Below are 20,490 nucleotides of genomic sequence, written 5' to 3'. Positions count from 1 at the left end.
GCCTGCATCCGCCACCCCGGGGGCTCGAGGTGGCTAGGGCAGCAGCTCTCAGTCCACAGAAGGCTGTCTTCCCTGAAATGCGGCAGCACAAAGCCAGCCGGGACCACATATCCGTGGCATGGAGAGGCGCTTCCCCAGTGCCAGAGCACACGGAGCGGGACTTTGAATCCCAGCCAAGTGCAGGGTCAGGGGAATCGGCGGAGAGAGAAGGGTCCGCCCTGTCTGCACCCGTGGCACAGTGAGGACGACTCCAACTGCGTCCACTGGGTCCAGCTCCATGGAGAAGAGACTGGGAAATCACCATTCCCACCGCACCCCCACCACCCAACCATCAAGGCAGGGCCTCAGGGATCACTCCCGGGGCCCATAGTGGAGGACGGTCCAGAAAATGCCAAACCACACACTTTTGCACTGGGTAACTGCATATCCACCAGAGTGGCACAGACCCGGCAGACAGCTCCTGCAGACAAGCGATGCAGCATTGCCTGGATTAACTCTAGGTCAATTCTGCATAAATAGATATATTCTCCCTCCCCCCTTTTCTCCTTCTTATCTCTTCCCTCCCCTAGGCTGGTTACTCTGGTTATTGGTCTGTCTAAACAGGCATATTGAATCCATTCTCTTGATACATGTTCTACACCTCCGTCTTTACACTCCTTTCTCTCTCTGGAATAATCAAGCCATATAGTTTCTCTGTCTGGGTAACATTATCTTCGTTTCGTTTTCCCCACCTCCTTCTTTATTTTCCTTTCTCTCTCTCTCTCTCTGGATTAAGCCTTTTAGTTTCTCTGCCTAATCAATGCTTACTTTTTCTCCCCCCACCCCACTCCTGTCATTTCTCTTCAATGTAATGAACAGAAAAAATATGCAGCCAAGAATCCTTTACCCAGCAAGTCTATCATTCAGAATAGAAGAAGAGATAAAGGTTTTCCCAAACAAACAAAAACTGAAGGAATTCATCACCACTAAACCAGCCCTACAACAGATCCTAAGGGGGACTCTGTGAGTGAAATGTTGCAAGGACCACAAAGTACCAGAGACACCACTACAAGCATGAAACTGTAACAGACATTACAATGACTCTAAACCCATATCTCTCAATAATAATACTGAATGTAAATGGACTAAATGCTCCAACCCAAAGACATAGGGTATCAGAATGGATAAAAAAAAACAAAACCCATCTATTTGCTGTCTACAAGAGACTCATTTTAGACCTGATGATATCTTCAGATTGAAAGTGAGGGGATGGAGAACTATCTATCATGCTACTGGAAGTCAAAAGAAAGCTGGAGTAGTGATATTTATATCAGACAAACTAGACTTTAAATTAAAGGCTATAACAAGAAATGAAGAAGGGTGTTATATAATGATTACAGGGTCTATCTATCAGGAAGAGCTAACAATTACAAATGTCTACGCACCGAATACAGACGCCCCCAAATATATAAAACAATTAATCACAAATATAAGCAACCTTATTGATAAGAACGTGGTAACTGCAGTGGTAACTGCAGGGGACTTTAACACCCCACTCACAACAATGGATAGATCATCTAGACACATGGTCAATAAAGAAACAAGGGCCCTGAATGATACATTGGATCAGATGGACCTGACAGATATATTTAGAACACTGCATCCCAAAGCAACAGAATATACTTTCTTCTCGAGTGCACATGGAACATTCTCCAAGATAGATCACATACTGGGTCACAAAACAGCCCTTCATAAGGATACAAGAATTGCAATCATACCATGCACACTCTCAGACCACAATGCTACGAAACTTGAAATCAACCACAGGAAAAAGTCTGGAAACGCTCCAAAAGCATGGAGGTTAAAGAACACCGTACTAAAGAATGAATGGGTCAACCAGGCAATTAGAGAAAAAATTAAAAAATATATGGAAACAAACGAAAATGAAAATACAACAATCCAAACGCTTTGGGATGCAGTGAAGGCAGTCCTGAGAGGAAAATACATTGCAATCCAGGCCTATCTCAAGAAACAAGAAAAATCCCAAATACAAAATCTAACAGCACGCCTAAAGGAAATAGAAGCAGAACAGCAAAGACACCCCAAACCCAGCAGAAGAAAAGAAATAATAAAGATCAGAGCAGAAATAAACAATATAGAATATAAACAAACAGTAGAGCAGATCAATGAAACCAAGAGTTGGTTTTTTGAAAAAATAAACAAAATTGCTAAACCTCTAGCCAGGCTTCTCAAAAAGAAAAGGGAGATGACCCAAATAAATAAAATCATGAATGAAAATGGAATTAATACAACCAATCCCTCAGAGATACAAGCAATTATCAGGGAATACTGTGAAAAATTATATGCCAACAAAATGGACAACCAGGAAGAAATGGACAAATTCCTAAGCACCCACACACTTACAAAACTCAAACAGGAAGAAATAGAAAATTTGAACCGACCCATAACCAGTGAAAAAATTGAATCAGTTATCAAAAATCTCCCAACAAAGAAGAGTCCAGGACCAGATGGCTTCCCTGGGGAATTCTACCAGACATTTAAAGCAGAGATAATACCTATCCTTCCCAAGCTGTTCTAAAAAATAGAAAGGGAAGGAAAACTTCCAGACTCATTCTATGAAGCCAGAATTACTTTGATTCCCAAACCAGACAGAGACCCAGTAAAAAAAAAGAGAACTACAGGCCAAGATACCTGATGAATATGGATGCAAAAATTCTCAACAAGATAACTAGCAAATCAATCAACAGCACGATCAAGTGGGATTCATTCCTGGGCTGCAGGGCTGGTTCAATATTCGCAAATCAATCAACATGATACATCACATTAATAAAAGAAAAGATAAGAACCATATGATCCTGTCAGTCGATGCAGAAAAAGCATTTGACAAAATTCAGCATCCTTAATAAAAACTCTTGAGAAAGTCGGGATGGAAGGAACATACTTAAACATCATAAAAGCCATTTATGAAAAGCCCACAGCTAATATCCTCAATGGGGAAAAACTGAGAGCTTCCCCCTGAGATCAGAAATACAACAGGGATGTCCACTCTCACCGCTGTTGTTTAACATAGTGTTGGAAGTGCTAGCATCAGCAATCAGACAACAAAAGGAAATCAAAGGCATCAAAATTGGCAAAGATGAAGTCAAGCTTTCACTTTATGCAGACGACATGATACTATACATGGAAAACCTGACAGACTCCACCAAAAGTCTGCTAGAACTGATACATGAATTCAGCAAAGTTGCAGGATACAAAATCAATGTACAGAAATCAGTTGCATTCTTATACACTAATAATGAAGCAACAGAAAGACAAATAAAGAAACTGATCCCATTCACAATTGCACCAAGAAGCATAAAATACCTAGGAATAAACCTAACCAAAGATGTAAAAGATCTATATGCTGAAAATCACAGAAAGCTTATGAAGGAAACTGAAGAAGATACAAAGAAATGGAAAAAAACATTCCGTGCTCATGGATTAGAATAATAAATATTGTTAAAATGTCAATACTACCCAAAGCTATCTACACATTCAATGCAATCCCAATCAAAATTGCACCAGCATTCTTCTCGAAGCTAGAATAAGCAATCCTAAAATATGTGTGGACCCACAAAAGACCACGAATAGCCAAAGTAATAGTGAAGAAGAAAACCGAAGCAGGAGGAATCACAATCTCAGACTTTAGCCTCTACAACAGAACTGTAATCATCAAGACAGCATGGTATTGGCACAAAAACAGGCACATAGACCAATGGAATAGAGACTCCAGAATTGGACCCACAAAAGTATGGCCAACTAATCTTTGACAAAGCAGGAAAGAATATCCAATTAAAAAAAGACAGTCTCTTTAACAAATGGTGCTGGGAGAACTGGACAGCAACACGCAGAAGAACGAAACTAGACCACTTTCTTACATCATTCACAAAAATAAACTCAAAATGGATGAAGGACCTGAATGTGAGACAGGAAACCATCAAACTCTAGAGGAGAAAATAGGAAAAAACCTCTCTGACCTCAGAGATAAAAAAGGAAACAATCAACAAAACTAAACGGCAACCAAACGAATGGGAAAAGATATTTGCAAATGACCTATCAGATAAGGGCTAGTATCCAAAATCCATAAAGAACTCACCAAACTCCACACCCGAAAAACAAATAATCCAGTGACAAAATGGGCAGAAGACATGAATAGACACTTTTCTAAAGAAGACATCCACATGGCCAACAGGCACATGAAAAGATGCTTAACGTCACTCCTCATCGGGGAAATACAAATCAAAACCACACCAAGATACCACCTCATGGCAGTCAGAGTGGCTAAAATGAACAAATGAGGAGACTATAGATGCTGGCGAGGATATGGAGAAACAGGAACCCTCTTGCGCTGTTGATGGGAATGCAAACTGGTACAGCCACTCTGGAAAACAGTGTGGAAGTTCCTCAAAAAACTAAAAATAGATCTACCCTATGACCCAGCAAAATAGCACTGCTAGGAATTTCCTCAAGGGATACAGGAGTGCTGATGCATAGGGGCACTTGTACCCCAAGGTTTATAGCAGCACTTTCAACACAGCCAAATTATGGAAAGAGGCTAAATGTCCATCAACTGACAAACAGGTAAAGAAGATGTGGTTTATAACAATGGAATACTACTTGGCAATGGTTAAGAATGAAATCTGGCCATTTGTAGCAACATGGATGGAAGTGGAGAGTGTTATGCTAAGTGAAATAAGTCGGGTAGAGACAGACAGACACCGTATGTTTTCACTCATATGTGGATCCTGAGAAATTCAACAGAAGACCGGGGCAGGGAGGGGAATTGGGGGAAAAATGTTACAGACAGGGAAGGAGGCAAACCATAAGAGACTCTTAAATACGGAGAACAAACTGAGGGTTGATGGGGGGGTGAGGGGAGGGGATAGTGGGTGATGGGCACTAAGGAGGACACCTGTTGGGATGAGCACTGGGTGTTATATGGAAACCAATTTGACAATAAATTTCGTTAAAAATAAAATAAAAAATAAAATTTAGATGAATGAAAAAAAAAAGTAGCATGAGGAACTAAGACCAGGACAATAGCCTAAATTTTTAAAGCTTCAAGATTTCAACAGTTCAGGGTTTCAGAACTTTCAGAAAGGACACTCACTGTTTAAGAAAAGGCAAAAGCAGGATATATAAAAGAGTTGGGAATTCCCACAACCTCTAAGTGCTTCCTGCTCCAGTGTTTACTGGAGGTCATACCATTTCCCCCCATTAATGGTGCAAAATAATTCGTTGCCTCACCACAGCTTCCTTTCAAACCACAATTTTCTCACTTATTTTGGTCACCAGGCAATCCTATTCTTATTCTTTAGTGGCCAATAGATTCACTCCTTAACTATTCCCCTGGAGGTGAAGAGGTATAAAAATGAAGAAATTCCCCTTAGGCTGGCCCCAGTAACTCAGAATTAAATAAGAGGAGGGGCTAGCAGCCTCCTAGAGACTAAAACAACTTCAGAGACTAAACCTACTTTTCCAAGGACAGAAAATTTATTCAGATAATGTTTGAGAATTCATACATGCCACAATAGTATAAGAATGAAAAGGTAGAAATCCCACACTCTTCCTTATACCTGCCCAACTGCCCAACCAGATCCAAACACAGCATCACTATCACTTGCCATTTTGCTAAGTGGAGACCCCCAGGCACTAATCACACGGGCCAACTGCATATGTCATAAAACTGTACAACTTTTCCCTTCAAAGTTGTACGTCTCTTTCTCGGACTACACTGGTGATTCTCCAGTTAATTCAATACTGTAAAGGCTGCAGCAGCATGCAAAAGAATTTTTTATTTGTTTTTAAAGAAAGGTCTCCAGGAGATGGTGGGTTTTACAGTCCTGTCTGGATAGAGGTTTGATTTGCTCTCGAATGTTCCTAGTGAGACTAGAAGAAAGCACAAGATGCAGAGGTCCATTCAGTATAATCTTCTCCCTCATTCCCATCTTCACCAACAGAGCAAGCAGAATACTTGCTTGCCGAACCCAACTTGGAAGTTGGATTTTCTTTAGGTTTCTTTGACTCAGGTGCAGATTGGGAGTCTTGATCCTTTTTGCCATCTTTCCTAGGTCTCCTTTAGGTGGTCTTTGTTCCCGCCATCTTCCGGACCACGGCTGGAGTTCCCACTTTGGCCCTTTGGGACACTCACCTCATTTACTTTATTTTCATCTTTCCTTGCTGGTCTTTCCCCAGATGGTTAAGCCTGAACTATTTTCCCCCCACTGGTAGGGGATTGCTGCTCTGTATCTGAGATCTAAGATGGAGCAGGAGGGTTAGAACTTGGCTTCATTTGAGCATTCTCCTTTGGTGGAGGGGCTGGCATTACTTTTAAAGGCTGTTCAGGTTTGGGAGGCTTAGAAGTTGGAGAGTGACAGTCTTCCTCTTTATTGAGTGTTTCACTTTCTAGAAACTTTCACTCTCCTTCGTGCATTTCTGCCAGACGGGGCTGAGGTCCCAGTCTGTGATGACTCAATTCCTGTCCTGGACTGTTCTGTTCGTGAGTTTCTTCGCTTCGCCAGCTTGCGTCTCTCTCCTGAGGCTGTTGTTCTAGTTTTGGCTCATGCAGCTGGTGTCGCAGTTTCTCCCATTCCTTCCGTAGCTGCTATTCTACTTCTTGGTCTCTAGCCGCTGTGTTAACAAGCTTTGACCCTCCAAAGACAGAGGCTGCTAAATGAACCAGAACCTCTGCTAGCAGAGGAATCTTCTTCGTTAGGAGTACTTCGAGGATTTAGATTCACTTTGGGTCTTGGGGGTGGGGTAGGGAAACTCTACCATCATGCTTATGATTATCCCAAGAGTAAACATCTCTGGAGCTCCATGACCCATCATCTCATGTGTCATACCTGTCTTCATAGCAGTCCCAGCCTCCTCTATAGTCATCATCCCTACAGTACCCACTACCAAATGCTCTCCTACTACTGCCTATCCTGTTATCATAGTCTCTACTGCTTCAGTCCTCATAGCAATCCTGACCCCCATATCGATCTATATCCTGACATGGGGGCCATCACAATAGCACAGTGGCTATCTTACCCTCAAAGGAGCTACAGTTAGACTATCAGTTGACTTCTCAATAGCAAAAATGGGAGCCAAAACACAGGAGAATTATGTATCTTAAATGTGTTAAAAGAAAGTACCTGTCTAAAAATCTCTTTAAAAATAAATAAAATAAATAAAATAAATAAAAAAACGTAGGGGAGGCCTGGCTGGCTGTTAGTAGAGCATTAGACTCTTGATTTTGGAGTTTTAAGTTTGAGCCCCATATTGGGTGTAGAGATTATTTAAAAATAAAATCTTAAAAAAAAAGTACCTGCCAACCTAAAATTCTACATCCAGCAAAAATATCTTTCAATAAAGAATGCAATCTCCTTTCTTGCTTTTTTTGGTTTGGGTGACAATGTCTAAAAGATAAAAGAAGTATAGTAATAAACCTTACAGAACCCTACTTCACTTCAAACTAATGCAACATAAGAATAGCCAGACATTTATAGAAAGAAGAACATTTAATGTTTTCCTGCACATCTCCTTAATACATACAAATGTTTTCTTTTATTAATTGGTTACTTATACAATTGTGTCACGACTATTCAACAGATAAGGAGACCAAGGGTTAGACACCATTTATATGCTTTGTTGGATAGCCTTCCTACAAACTCATAACCACACTATGCCCAGTTTGGGAATTATTTACTGACTGCTAAGACAGTCAACAGTTCAAGACTGAACTCCTATGATCATAATTCATTTCACCTAAATATACCTAGAATTTTATTTCAATGGTTTAACATAAAATACTAAATTAACAATTCTGATTTTACATTTAACATTATAAAAACCAAGTATTTTGGAGCAAAACTATAAAGAATAGTAAATATGCTTTACAACTCCCATAACCTCCACTCCCCAGTTTCTTTATGAACTAAGTTAATCCAGTCTTTGAAATTTGCATCTGTTTCTTTAATTCCAAACTATTTATTTCAAGCACCCAGCTAATTGGCAGAATGCCTATTTCTTCACACAGCTTTCTATTACTGAACTTCAAATTTTCTTCTTTATGACATCTCCCTTATGTTTTCTTCTGCAATAACCTTTTGGTGCACAATTAAAGGCCTCCCAAACTCAATCTTTGTTGAGGTTCCAACTGGCAAATGTCCTCCAAATAAAAAACAAAACAAAACAAAAAAAAGTAATTTTCCTTTCCCATTTTTACAATGTAGCCCAGTAGAAAATCGTTCAACTTTACTTGGTTCTAAGTTTTTAAACTATATAGCACTGTGGACATTTTCAAGATGAATGGAAGAAAGGGAGCCAAACTGATTCATGAAAGATATGGTTAAGGACTGAAGCTTTTGAAGTTAAGGAGCCTACAGCAGATTATCAAAATATGGCTTTACTTAGCTGGGGAGGATAGGTTGAAACTCAAGAGTCAATATGGACCAATGGTGCAGCTATGTTTATTCAAACACATGGAGAATGAAATAAAAGCAGGGAAAAATAAGGTACGAAAAAGAAACTGACTTGTTACAATTTTTTCGTATAAGCCATGGGAAATCAAATCTTATTTATTATTAAATTTACATTTTCATCATTATTATCTGAAATTCAAGCAGATAGAACACTAGCTATTTTTTTGTGTCTGGGGTAAAGGGAAAGGAGGTACTTATTCCAAGAGATGCTCAAATATATTTGCAAATGAAAATATTAGAAAGCAGTTTTATGGCTTTGACAAAGGTTTCCCATTTTGTTGACCCAAATCAATATTTTTAGTTCCTCAGAAAATTATTCAAATATTTGAGGGTGCAGTTGGCACAATATCCCACCCATCAGAATACCTGTACCTCCTTTATCTCTTATCTTTTGAAATTCAGTTCAAACACTGTCAGCTCAATGATGCCTTCCTAGATGAATCCAGTCTGTAGCAATATCCCCCTTACTTTTTCATAGCTCTTAGAGACTGTATCAAACATTCTGGCAGGTTATTATTTTGCACTTTGTTTCATGAAAACAGTCTCTACTCTCTCAAACTAAAAAAATATAAATCCTCTGTGACACCAAACATAATGCTGGATATACATACAGCATTTATTAAGTATTAGCTATGAAGTACTATGAAGGACCCCAGTAGCTCGAGATTTTCTATGTAGCATGTGCTTCAGAGAATTTTGGCAGTTAGGGACTCAGATTAAAGATGTATCAGAAGAGCAAGCACACTTTTTATTTTTTTAATGTTCATTTATTTTTGAGAGAGAAAGAGAACACACATGTAAATGGGAGAGGAGAAGTGTGAGAAGGGACAGATGATCCAAAGTAAGCTCTATGCTGACATCATACAGCCTGATGTGGGGTTCAAACTCACAAACTATGAGATTATGACCTGAGCAGAAGTCAGATGTTTAACCAACTGAGCCACCCAGGCACCCCACCAAACACACTTTTTATAAACTGTGTGTTAATCTAGGTACCTCTCACTCTCTCTCTCAAAATAAATATTTAAAAGAATAAAACAAAAACATGTTAATTTAAAAAGAAAAATCTGCAACCATTTCAAAACAGCACACAAAAATCAAGGAGCCTATACAGTAATGGTGTCTATAGTAACTTATGAGTGCTTTTACTCATTTATAACCTTTCTATGTAATAAAGTGCTTTAGGGGGCGCCTGGGTAGCTCACTTGGTTAAGTGTCTGACTCTTGATTTCTGTTCCGATCATGATCTTGGCAGTCGTGGGATCAAGCCCTGCGTCAGTCTCTATGCTGAGCTTGGAGCCTGCTTGAGAGCCCCTCTCTCTCTCTTTCTCCCTCACTCTGCCCCTCTCCCCAGCTCACAGTCTCTTTCTCTCTAAAATAAAGTTTAAAAAAAATGTTTTTTTAAGTGCTTTAAATCCCCCACAGCACCTACATAAGGCCCTAACCATATCTCTTAGTTCACCATCTCTTAGCTGATTTTTGGTCTACTCTAAATTTTGGCAAACTCTGAGAGGGTGAGAACACTGAAAACATCAACTACCTTATACCTTATTACCTCTCTTCCTAAGGTCCTGAAACATAAAAAGGTATCTCTGAAAATAAAGAAGACCTCAAAAGATTTTCAAACTCCTGGCAGATCTCAGAAATGTAGCAAGCTTCTGTTCTTCAAAATTAAAAAGGCATCAACTTCTCAGCTAACTCTTTTTAAGCAGCCTCACCAATCAAACTTGTGAAAAGTGCAAAGCATTCATCAAGAATGTTCCTATTTCTGTCCCTTCTGAGTAATCTGAGGGAGCTCAGATTATCTTCTCTACTCATCTAATTACCAGAATTTCATTTTCCATACTATTAACTATAGTTCTGAGTTACAAAATTTTCACTATGTTTCAAAGTCTTTCCAAATCATGGTAGAGTTGAGGGTATCTAGGTTACACTGCTTTGGTTTCTGCTTAAATGTAAGAAGCCAGAAGCTCTAGCTTACCTATGGATTCCAGTTACATGTTACCGCATAATAAATTACCCCTAAAACTTAGCAGCTTAAAGCAACAACAGTTTTATTTTGTCCCAATTTTGTTGGTCAGAAATTCAGAAAGGATACAGTCAGCATTTCATCTGTTCCATATGGCATCAAATGAGGTCACCTGAGGTCTTGAAATGATGAATAAATAGACTGAAGAGCCCAAGATGGCTTCACTCACGTCTGGCACCTTGGCAGAGATGGCTAAAAGGCTGAGCTCCGCTGGGACTGTCGAGAAATGCCAAGACATGGCCTCTCCAGTATGGCAGTTGCTAGTTTATGCCAGGCTTCAGAACAGACCTCTCCACCAAGCAGATCTGAGCAAGTCTAGCTAGACTTCTTCATGACATCTCAGGATTCCCAAAGAAAGTATGCCAGATACAGGAAGTAGAAGCTGCCAGTTTCTTAAGGTCTGCACTCAAAAACTGGTACAGTGTCACTTCCACCAAATTCTACTGGTCTAAGTATTTACAAAACCCACGGCATTCTTTACCCTTTACGCTTTTTATCCTATTACATAGTAACCTTTTAGTCTTCTGAGAGCTAGAAAATAACTGAATTTCAAAAGCACCTCCCATTCCACCCTTTGAATCCAGATGTAAAAACTACTCATGATCAGGAACCATCCAGTTGTCAGTCTAGCAACTATCTATACATACTGCTAAACTGACATAAAAAGAACTGGACTAAAATTAAAATCTGCACTTACTCATTGTAATAAAATTCTAGTATTCCAAATTCTATTAGCTTATCTCATACAACTCAAGTTCTTACATATTTTTTTGTTATTATACACATATTTGTAGCAATCATTTTTAAATCATTCAAAGGGATATTTGGGGAAAGAACCCAATGTTCTCTATGTACACCATCTTTTGCAAATCTCACAAAGAAACTAGAAAGTAACAAATAAGTTATAGTTACCTTTTATTATGTGCTTACTATCTGCCAAACACTGCTCTAAGTACTTTACATGTATTAACTTTATTAAAGCTTCCTAACCTTATGAGACAGTATTATTATATTTTCTAGTTTTCAGACGAGAAAACCAAATTGGAGAAAAAAATATAACCACCATTAAGAGGCAGCTCCACGGGGCGCCTGGGTGGCGCAGTCGGTTAAGCGTCCGACTTCAGCCAGGTCACGATCTCGCGGTCCGGGAGTTCGAGCCCCGCGTCAGGCTCTGGGCTGATGGCTCAGAGCCTGGAGCCGGTTTCCGATTCTGTGTCTCCCTCTCTCTCTGCCCCTTCCCCGTTCATGCTCTGTCTCTCTCTGTCCCAAAAATAAATAAACGTTGAAAAAAAAAATTAAAAAAAAAAAAAAAAAAAAGAGGCAGCTCCAGTATTCAACCCCGGGTAGTAAGGCACCAGAACCTGTGCTCTCTATCCCTAGGCCATATGACATACAGATTATCCCCACTTAGACATCATGCTGCCTCATCCTACTACCCTCGACCTTGGTGCAGATCAAAGTAGGACCCTATTTATATACCTCAAATCTTGTATCCCAACACCCTAAGTCTGCAATGAAAAACCCCAAACATTTTCTGTTACTGGGCTGTTTGTATCTAACTCAGATTAGGAATTATGCAGTCTCTGCCTTGGTTTCTCTACTCTTAACCCTAAATCAGCCACAGACACTTGACTGAACTGTAAACAGTTTTCTGTCTTTCCTCTGAGGAATTTAGTACACCTATTTGAGATACACCTGCCTATATACCTATGTATGGTTTAAATGTACACGCACAGGATTGTCTTGGCTCCCCCACAACGTTGTTTTCCTTTATAGGAAAGGGAAAAAAGAGGCAGAAAAAAATGTCAGAGACCCAAACGACCAACAAAGGTACGACTAGACAATCTAATGAGCTCAGTAAAAAAGCCCAAGTTCAGCTCTTAAACTTTGAGAGTACTGAAATTCATAATGACACTGCATACACCAAGTCTTTGGTGTAAAGCATTTGTGAATTATCTCACCTTGCATTACACTGAAAGTCTATAGATAACTACTGGTATTTGTTATTCCTTAAATTTATATCTTAATTAGTTTGACAAGTTGATTTTAAATAATGAAAGCCATCTCTGAAAGGTCCATTTAGACTTGTGCAGATAATCAGCATCTGCCTCTAATCAAACTGAGATGATTAGCAAATTAAACCCTTTAATTAACATTTTGCATAATTTAGCCAAATTATGCTTCTTAGGTTTAAGAAGGTGAAACAGGGTGAATTTATCAGTTAGATATTCCTTTAAATCTTTATTAATTATCAAATTTTACATATATACAGTAAAAATAAAGAAACACAAATTAAACTCAGTTTGCTAAAATCTAACACTTCACAACATTTAAGCTAATTATGTCATTTGGAGCAAAGTAACATAATACTCAGAAGAAAAGAAAAATATTTCATTTCAATTATCCTCCATCAACTACCCAGGAGGTCAACTTTATTCAAACTTGATTCAAACAGCATTTTTTAAGGAAAAAAGGAAGGAAGGAGCACGCTTCTCTCCACTTCTGCCATTCAGTACCACAGGAGCCAAGGCTAATTTCACCAAGCATTCAATCATACAGTTTTAAAGAAATGCACTCATAAAAAGGTAAGTAACCTGTCAATTTTCTTTGTTAGACAAGAGACCATAGGACAATATAAAGTAGCAAAGCTCATCACAAGAAACTAACATAAGCCATTACTTTTATCCACAGGCACTACATTCTCTCACACACAGAGTGATGTTTTTTTTTTCAATTATCTCCTCTCTTAAAGGACCAGAACACCCTATTAGCTAACAAAAGTACCAATTTCCAGGATTTGATAAACAAGTAATAAATAACAAAAGCTTAAGAGATGGTAGAGGAAGTATATATCATTTCTAACATATATTAAACCCCAGCTTCTGATAAAGATGTGGTCTTGGAAATAGCCCTTCTGTTCTAGAATTAATCCTCTTACCAAAAAGAGGCCGTGACATTCAAAAGTAGACTTTTCTCATGACTACAGACATCAACCTACTAAAAACTTTCAAACAAATTATCTTTATCCTTCTATAAATACTACCCAAAATGTAACTCTTCATGGTGTGTGCATGTGCCTATGTGCCTGTGTGTCAAAGGGAGTGGTAAATAATAAGAAAAATAATCATTTTAAGCTTATGTTAAAAAGGGACACAGGGGCGCCTGGGTGGCGCAGTCGGTTAAGCGGCCGACTTCAGCCAGGTCACGATCTCGCGGTCCGTGAGTTCGAGCCCCGCGTCGGGCTCTGGGCTGATGGCTCAGAGCCTGGAGCCTGTTTCTGATTCTGTGTCTCCCTCTCTCTCTGCCCCTCCCCCGTTCATGCTCTGTCTCTCTCTGTCCCAAAAATAAATAAAAAACGTTGAAAAAAAAAATTTAAAAAAAAAAAGAGACACAATGGGGCGCCTGGGTGGCGCAGTCGGTTAAGCGTCCGACTTCAGCCAGGTCACAATCTCGCGGTCCGTGAGTTCGAGCCCCGCATCAGGCTCTGGGCTGATGGCTCAGAGCCTGGAGCCTGTTTCCGATTCTGTGTCTCCCTCTCTCTCTGCCCCTCCCCCGTTCATGCTCTGTCTCTCTCTGTCCCAAAAATAAATAAACGTTGAAAAAAAAAAAATTTAAAAAAAAAAGAAGGGACACTAAGGGGCTCCTGGGTGGCTCAGTCGATTAAGTGTCCAACTTCGGCTCAGGTCATGATACCACAGCTGGGGAGTTTGAGCCCCTTTGTGGGCTCTGTGTTGACAGCTGGGAGCTTCAGATTCTGTCTCCCTCTCTCTCTGCCCCTCCCCCACTTGTGCAGGCCTGTGTGTGTGTGTGCACGCTCACTCACTCTCTCTCAAAAATAAATAAACATTAAAAAAATTTTTTTAATCGGGGCGCCTGGGTGGCGCAGTCGGTTAAGCGTCCGACTTCAGCCAGGTCACGATCTCGTGGTCCGTGAGTTCGAGCCCCGCGTCGGGCTCTGGGCTGATGGCTCAGAGCCTGGAGCCTGTTTCCGATTCTGTGTCTCCCTCTCTCTCTGCCCCTCCCCCGTTCATGCTCTGTCTCTCTCTGTCCCAAAAAAATGAATAAACGTTAAAAAAAAAAAAAAAAGACACTTCAATTCATACAACTTCAATTCATTTCACTACTCTTCCCTTCCACACAGAATGGACGATTGGAAGTTTAAGTACAGTGCTTTGGCTCCCCCAAATGACACGTCTAGAGCATAATAACCCTGTCACAGAGAAATGAAACAAGCCAAATACAGCTGGATTCCTTGTATCATTTTCATCAGAAGAAACCTGGCCAGTACTAAAAAAAAAAAGAAAAAAATTTTTTTATTAAAAAATAAAATAAAAAGGGAACTAAAATGAATTCTAATTCATTTGAAAGGATATACAACAAACCAAATAAAAACTGACACAGAATAAGCAAGAAGCTATCTTTCCCAAATCCAAATTTCAATCTATCTGTATGCAGATTCTACTGCATCCCCGAACAACCTGGATCTAGAGACAGTACAAACAACACCTCTGATATACACTAATCAACAAACAATAGCTCTGATAGACACTAATCAACAGTACCAAATTTTTTCTTTAAAGACTTAATCAAGTGGCAATATTTGTAATATAATTCAGTGTTTTGCATCTACAGGCACTCAGAAAATATTAGTTGGTTCAATGACTGGAAAAATCAAGTCTACATTCCAAACGCAGTATTCTGGTATTTGATAGTAGGTCTCAAAGGAAGAATCGGCAGCCTAATTTGGAACAACTACAGCTCTGAAGTGATAGGACACATATCCAGCTGAAAATACTTATTTCTCTTAACCAATGAAATATCAACAGGACACCTAACATGCAAAAGTGAAAAGTTACACTTTAGGAATACAAATGCCCAACATTTAGCCTTATTCATTTGCTATTTAACAAACCCCAGCAGCCATTTACTATTAAAGCAGAAGGAAGAAACATAAAAACACCTGCAAACCATGAACTTCAATTCATTTCACTACTCTTCCCTTCCACACAGAATGGACGATTGGAAGTTTAAGTACAGTGCTTTGGCTCCCCCAAATGACACGTCTAGAGCATAATAACCCTGTCACAGAGAAATGAAACAAGCCAAATACAGCTGGATTCCTTGTATCATTTTCATCAGAAGAAACCTGGCCAGTACTAAATTCAGTTTTAATATCATCACTGGTTTACTCCACTCTCAACCTAATCAAAGAAAAATATTATATATTCAATCAAGAGTTTGTCTCCAAGTGCCAAAAGGAGAATGGATTATATAATTAAGAAAAGAGGAGAAAAGTGAAAGTCAAAGTATTGTACCAAGGGCTCCTGGCTGGCTCAGTCAGAAAAACCTGAGACTCCCGATCTCAGGTTGTGAGATAGGGCCCCAGGCTAGGTTTAGAGATTACTTGAAGAGAAGAGAAGAGAAGAGAAGAGAAGAGAAGAGAAGAGAAGAGAAGAGAAGAGAAGAGAAGAGAAGAGAGAAGAGAAGAGAAAAGGTACTGTGCCAAAGTTTGCATCACTGAAGTATTAATAGTCAAGAAAAGTGACAGCTTTCTATAAAAATTCCTTAAAGTAATTAACCACAAAGATTAGTTCCGAGATCACAACTGACCAGACTTTCAAAAACCAAAAAGTTCTAATTTGAAAAATAAAAAAATACCACTGCTAATAAGGTCACTTGTTTAATTTTAAACATACATTACAACTTCTAGAGTTAGTCAGTTGTTTTCGTATGCATTATCAAAGTGCTTATTACTAAATAATAAAATAGCCAACATTTGTAAGTTTATAATATGCCAAGTACTATGCAATATACATAGATAATTTCATTCAATTTCACAATAATTCTATGAGGAATATACTATGATGTTCTCTATCTTATTGTAGAAGAAAGTGAGGCATCAAAAGGTTAGGTAACTTACCCAGGGTCATAAATAATCCATTATGAGATTAATTTTCCCAGTTCTCACTCATACACTCTCCCTAGCAATGATCTATCCCACAGTTTCAAACACTAATGTTACATAGCATTTTTATTACACATTTTCAAACATAACTTCTTGAACACAGCCTAATACTCTGAATTACCCACTGCCCATCTCCATTGGCCCACCAGCACTCACAAGCAGGATGTTCACAAGCAAATGTACCATCTTATCCCAAAACCATACTCCTATTTTTATATTCCCTACCATCACTAACACACTATTTTGTACCCTATATACCAAATAGCTTGGAGTCATCTTCATTTCACATTCCATTAGTCATCAAATCTTCAGGCTACTTCCATGTCGACCATATCTGCCTCCTTCTTTCCACTGCCACAGCCATTGCTGTAATTCAGACCCTCATTCAGTCCTTCATTTGGACATTCACTCAACAAATTTCTCCTTGTTAACACAGAAATTGGAAACATCCTAACAGAAATCTGCCCTAAGTCTCAACATTCTTTCACTTGAGATCTTTTTTCTTTGAGCTTTTAAGTTTAAAATAATTATAGACTCACAAGAAGTTACACTGCAAAAATACTAGAGAGTTCCAGTGTACCCTTCACCAAGGGTCCCTCCATGGTTACATCTTACATAAAACTACAGTACAATATCCAAATCAGGACGAATGACGTTGGTACAGTGCGTGTGGACAGTTCCATGCCATTTCCTCACATCTGTAGATAGATGCAACAACTACAATTGAAAGGAATTATTTTTACTCTGAGGTTCTTAGGGCTAATTAATCTCATTGAGGCTTTAGTAGACTCATTCTCACATTCAGCTAGTAGACAGGTCCACTAAAAGATACATGAAATGATGTCTAATATTACCTGACAATCCTGAATCTCGATTTGGGTCTCAACTCTGCACTTCCTTATTCATTCAGCTACTGCCATTATCTTTTATCATACTAGATTCAAACATGTCAGTCCACTCCTCAAAAAGTTTCAACAATTCCCTCCTGTCTTTATTCTATCTCACTAGCCTCATCTTCCACTCGCCCCCATAATCTAACAACAAACTTCGTCGTCATAAAAACGTACAACCAAAACCAAGATTAATGTGGGCAATACATGAATGTACTTCCTTGAAATAAAAAGGGGAAGAAATCATTAAAATAACACTAAATGAACAGAGTATATGATATCTAGGAGATCTCACAGTAGGGGTGATGCTGTGGTTAGGAAAAATACGATTATGGAACTATACATGTTCAAGCTGGAAAGAAGAATGAGTAACACACTACATTAAGGAAGAACAGGCTGCTGTTGCTAGGAAAAAGAGAAAAGAAGGGTCCAAGGCCCTCTATCACCAACCAGTCCTGGGAACAGAGCTCCATCAGCCACTAAGCCCCCACAAAGAAGCACAAGAAAGAGATCACCTTAACCCATCCAATTCCATCCCTCAAGTTTATGTTCAGGACCTGTAAGCTGTTACATGTTACAAGTTAAAGAAATTTCAGAGGTCCTTAGGTCCAAAGGCAAAGTTATCTCAATAGTTTGATGCTTTAAATTCCTCAATTGTTTATACACATCATCATCATGCATTAAAATATAAATAATTTTTTTAAAATTTAGAGTTTTTGTGATTAATACTCAAGACTATTTTAAGTCATTGTCATAAACATATAATTTTTAGGAATTACTTCTATACAAAAGTGACCCAAAGACCAGACACCTCACTATATGAACACCACAATCTAAATAAAAAAGCACCTTGACTCTATGTTCTACAAAGACATGTCCAAGGAGAACAGAAAGAACTCAATGTCCCACCCCAGGCCCACCAGGTGATCTGTGAGCAGACAACCAGGTTTTTTTTGTTTTGTTTTTTAATTTTTTAATGCTTATTTAATTTTTGAGAGAGAGAGCAAGTGAGCAAGCTTGAGTGGGGGAAGAGCAGAAAGAGAAGGAGACAGAATCTGAGCTGTCAGCACAGAACCCGATGCAGGGCTCTAACTAACGAATTGCAAGATCATGACCTGAGCCAAAGTTGGAGGCTTAACCAACTGAGCCACTCAGGCACCCCAAACAACCAGTCTTAATTCTCCCCATCTGTAAAGTCTGCTTGCCCTATTCCACTAGGATACTGGGAAGTTCTGTATTCACAATGCATGAAGACTTTTGAACTGTTTATGAATGGGACTACAAAGAAGTATTATTTTGATGCTACTTTTAGCTGTTTCCTTCATCTGCTATGTTCACGGTTATTGTGCATACTAGAAGTAGGCAATATTGAGGGTTTAAGAAGTTTTGTTTTGTTTTTAGAGAGAACACGAGCACGGGAGGGGACAGAGGGAGAAAGAGATTTTTTTTTTTTTTTTTTTTTGGTGAGAGAGAGCAGGCACAAGTGAGCAAGGGACAGAGAGAGAGAGAATCCAAGGAGGGGCAGAGAGAGAGAGAGAAGGGGAGGGGGAGGGGGAGAGGGACAGGGACAGGGACAGGGACAGGGAGGGAGGGAGAGAAGGAGAGAGGGAGAGAGAGAGAGAGGGAGAGAGAGAGAGAGAGAGGGAGAGAGAGAGAGAGAGAGGGAGAGAGAGAGAGAGGGAGAGAGGGAGAGAGAGAGAGAGAGAGAGAGAGAGAGAGAGAAGCGGGGATGACCCGAAGCAGGGCTCGTGCTAACCCTAAGTGGGGCACAAGCTCACCCCAAGTGGGACTCACGCTCACCTGAAGCGCAGCTCAAGCTCACCCCATGTGGGACTGGAACTCACAAACCATGAGATCATGACCTGAGCTGAAATCGGATGCTTAACCCACTGAGCCACCCAGGTGCCCAAGAGAAGGAATCTTAAGCAGGCTCCATGCTCAGTGCAAAGCCCATTGCAGGGCTATATCCCATGACCCTTGGATCATGACCTAAGCCAAAAACAACCATGAGATGCTCAACTGACTGAGCCACCCAGGAACCCCAAGAAGATTGTTTTTCACAAATAATCAGAAGACATCCAGATCTAACCTTAGTTATGGAAACAATGTGTCTGAGGTGACAGCTACTTTAGTGTTAGTGACATCTGTTTTTTAAATAGGGGTAACTCCATAACTAAAATATAAAGAAACATAAAAGCAATCCAGAATAAAATAATTTTGACATACATAAATAATCACATACAGTGCATTAAATGCCATAATCAAGTAGTTAGGTACTGTACCCACTCCTAGAAACACTGCGAATGCAACACCCACCAACGCAGACTGGTATAGTGAGTGTGTGGTGCCTCAAACGCCGTATCAGTGAAGTGCTTTTCCAAGAAGGTGAACTTACAGAAACATATGGAACAAAACAAAGTATAATCTCCCATCAATTCACAAAGTAGTTGCATTCCAGGAATTATCAGGATACACAAAAACCAAGGGGAAATATTTTATATTTATAGAACAGTGTTTGGTTCTAGATTCAGATCATTAGGAACAGGTTTTTTTCTTTTACTCCACATAAGTTTTTTATTTTTTTAATTATTTTTAATGTTTCTTTTTGAGAGAGAGAGAGAGAGAGAGAAAGAGAGAGAGAGAGAGAAGAGTGAGAGGGGGAGGGGCAGAGAGAGAGAGAGAGAGAGAGAGAGACACAGAATCTGAAGCAGGCTCCAGGCTCTGAGCTGTTAGCACAGAGCCCAATGCAGGGCTCGAACCCATGAACTGGGAGATCATGACATGAGCCGAAGTCAGACACTTAACCAACTGAGCCACCCAGGTGTCCCTGCACATAAGTTTTTTAAAGGAACCTTAAAAATCAAGAAGGGGAACACCTGGGTAGCTCAGTGGGTTGAGCATCTGACTATTTCAGCTTGGATCATGATCCCAGGGTTGTGAGATCAAGCCCCATGTTGAGATCCACACTGAGCGTGGAGTTGGCTTGGGATTCTCTCATTCTCTCTCTCTCTCTCTCTCTCTCTCTCTCTCTCTCTCTCTCTCTCTCTCTCCCTCCCTCCCTCTGCCCCTCTCCCCTGCTCTCTCTCAAAAAAAAAAAAA

The 20,490-nt window shown here is 39.7% G+C and overlaps 1 protein-coding gene and 1 pseudogene across 1 annotated transcript in view; both read right to left on the bottom strand.

Annotated features, from left to right (window-relative positions):
• Positions 1 to 20,490, bottom strand: part of PRIM2 (DNA primase subunit 2) — a 342,261-nt gene that overhangs the window by 296,636 nt on the left and 25,135 nt on the right. The gene's annotated exons all lie outside the window — the stretch shown is intronic.
• LOC112862183 (eukaryotic translation initiation factor 4B pseudogene) lies at positions 1,922 to 7,039 on the bottom strand (annotated as a pseudogene).

The sequence above is a fragment of the Puma concolor genome, chromosome B2, assembly GCF_028749965.1.
Source record: "Puma concolor isolate L17-30 chromosome B2, mPumCon1.1.hap2, whole genome shotgun sequence".
NCBI lineage: Eukaryota > Metazoa > Chordata > Mammalia > Carnivora > Felidae > Puma > Puma concolor.
This window is presented reverse-complemented; position numbering and strand designations above follow the sequence as displayed.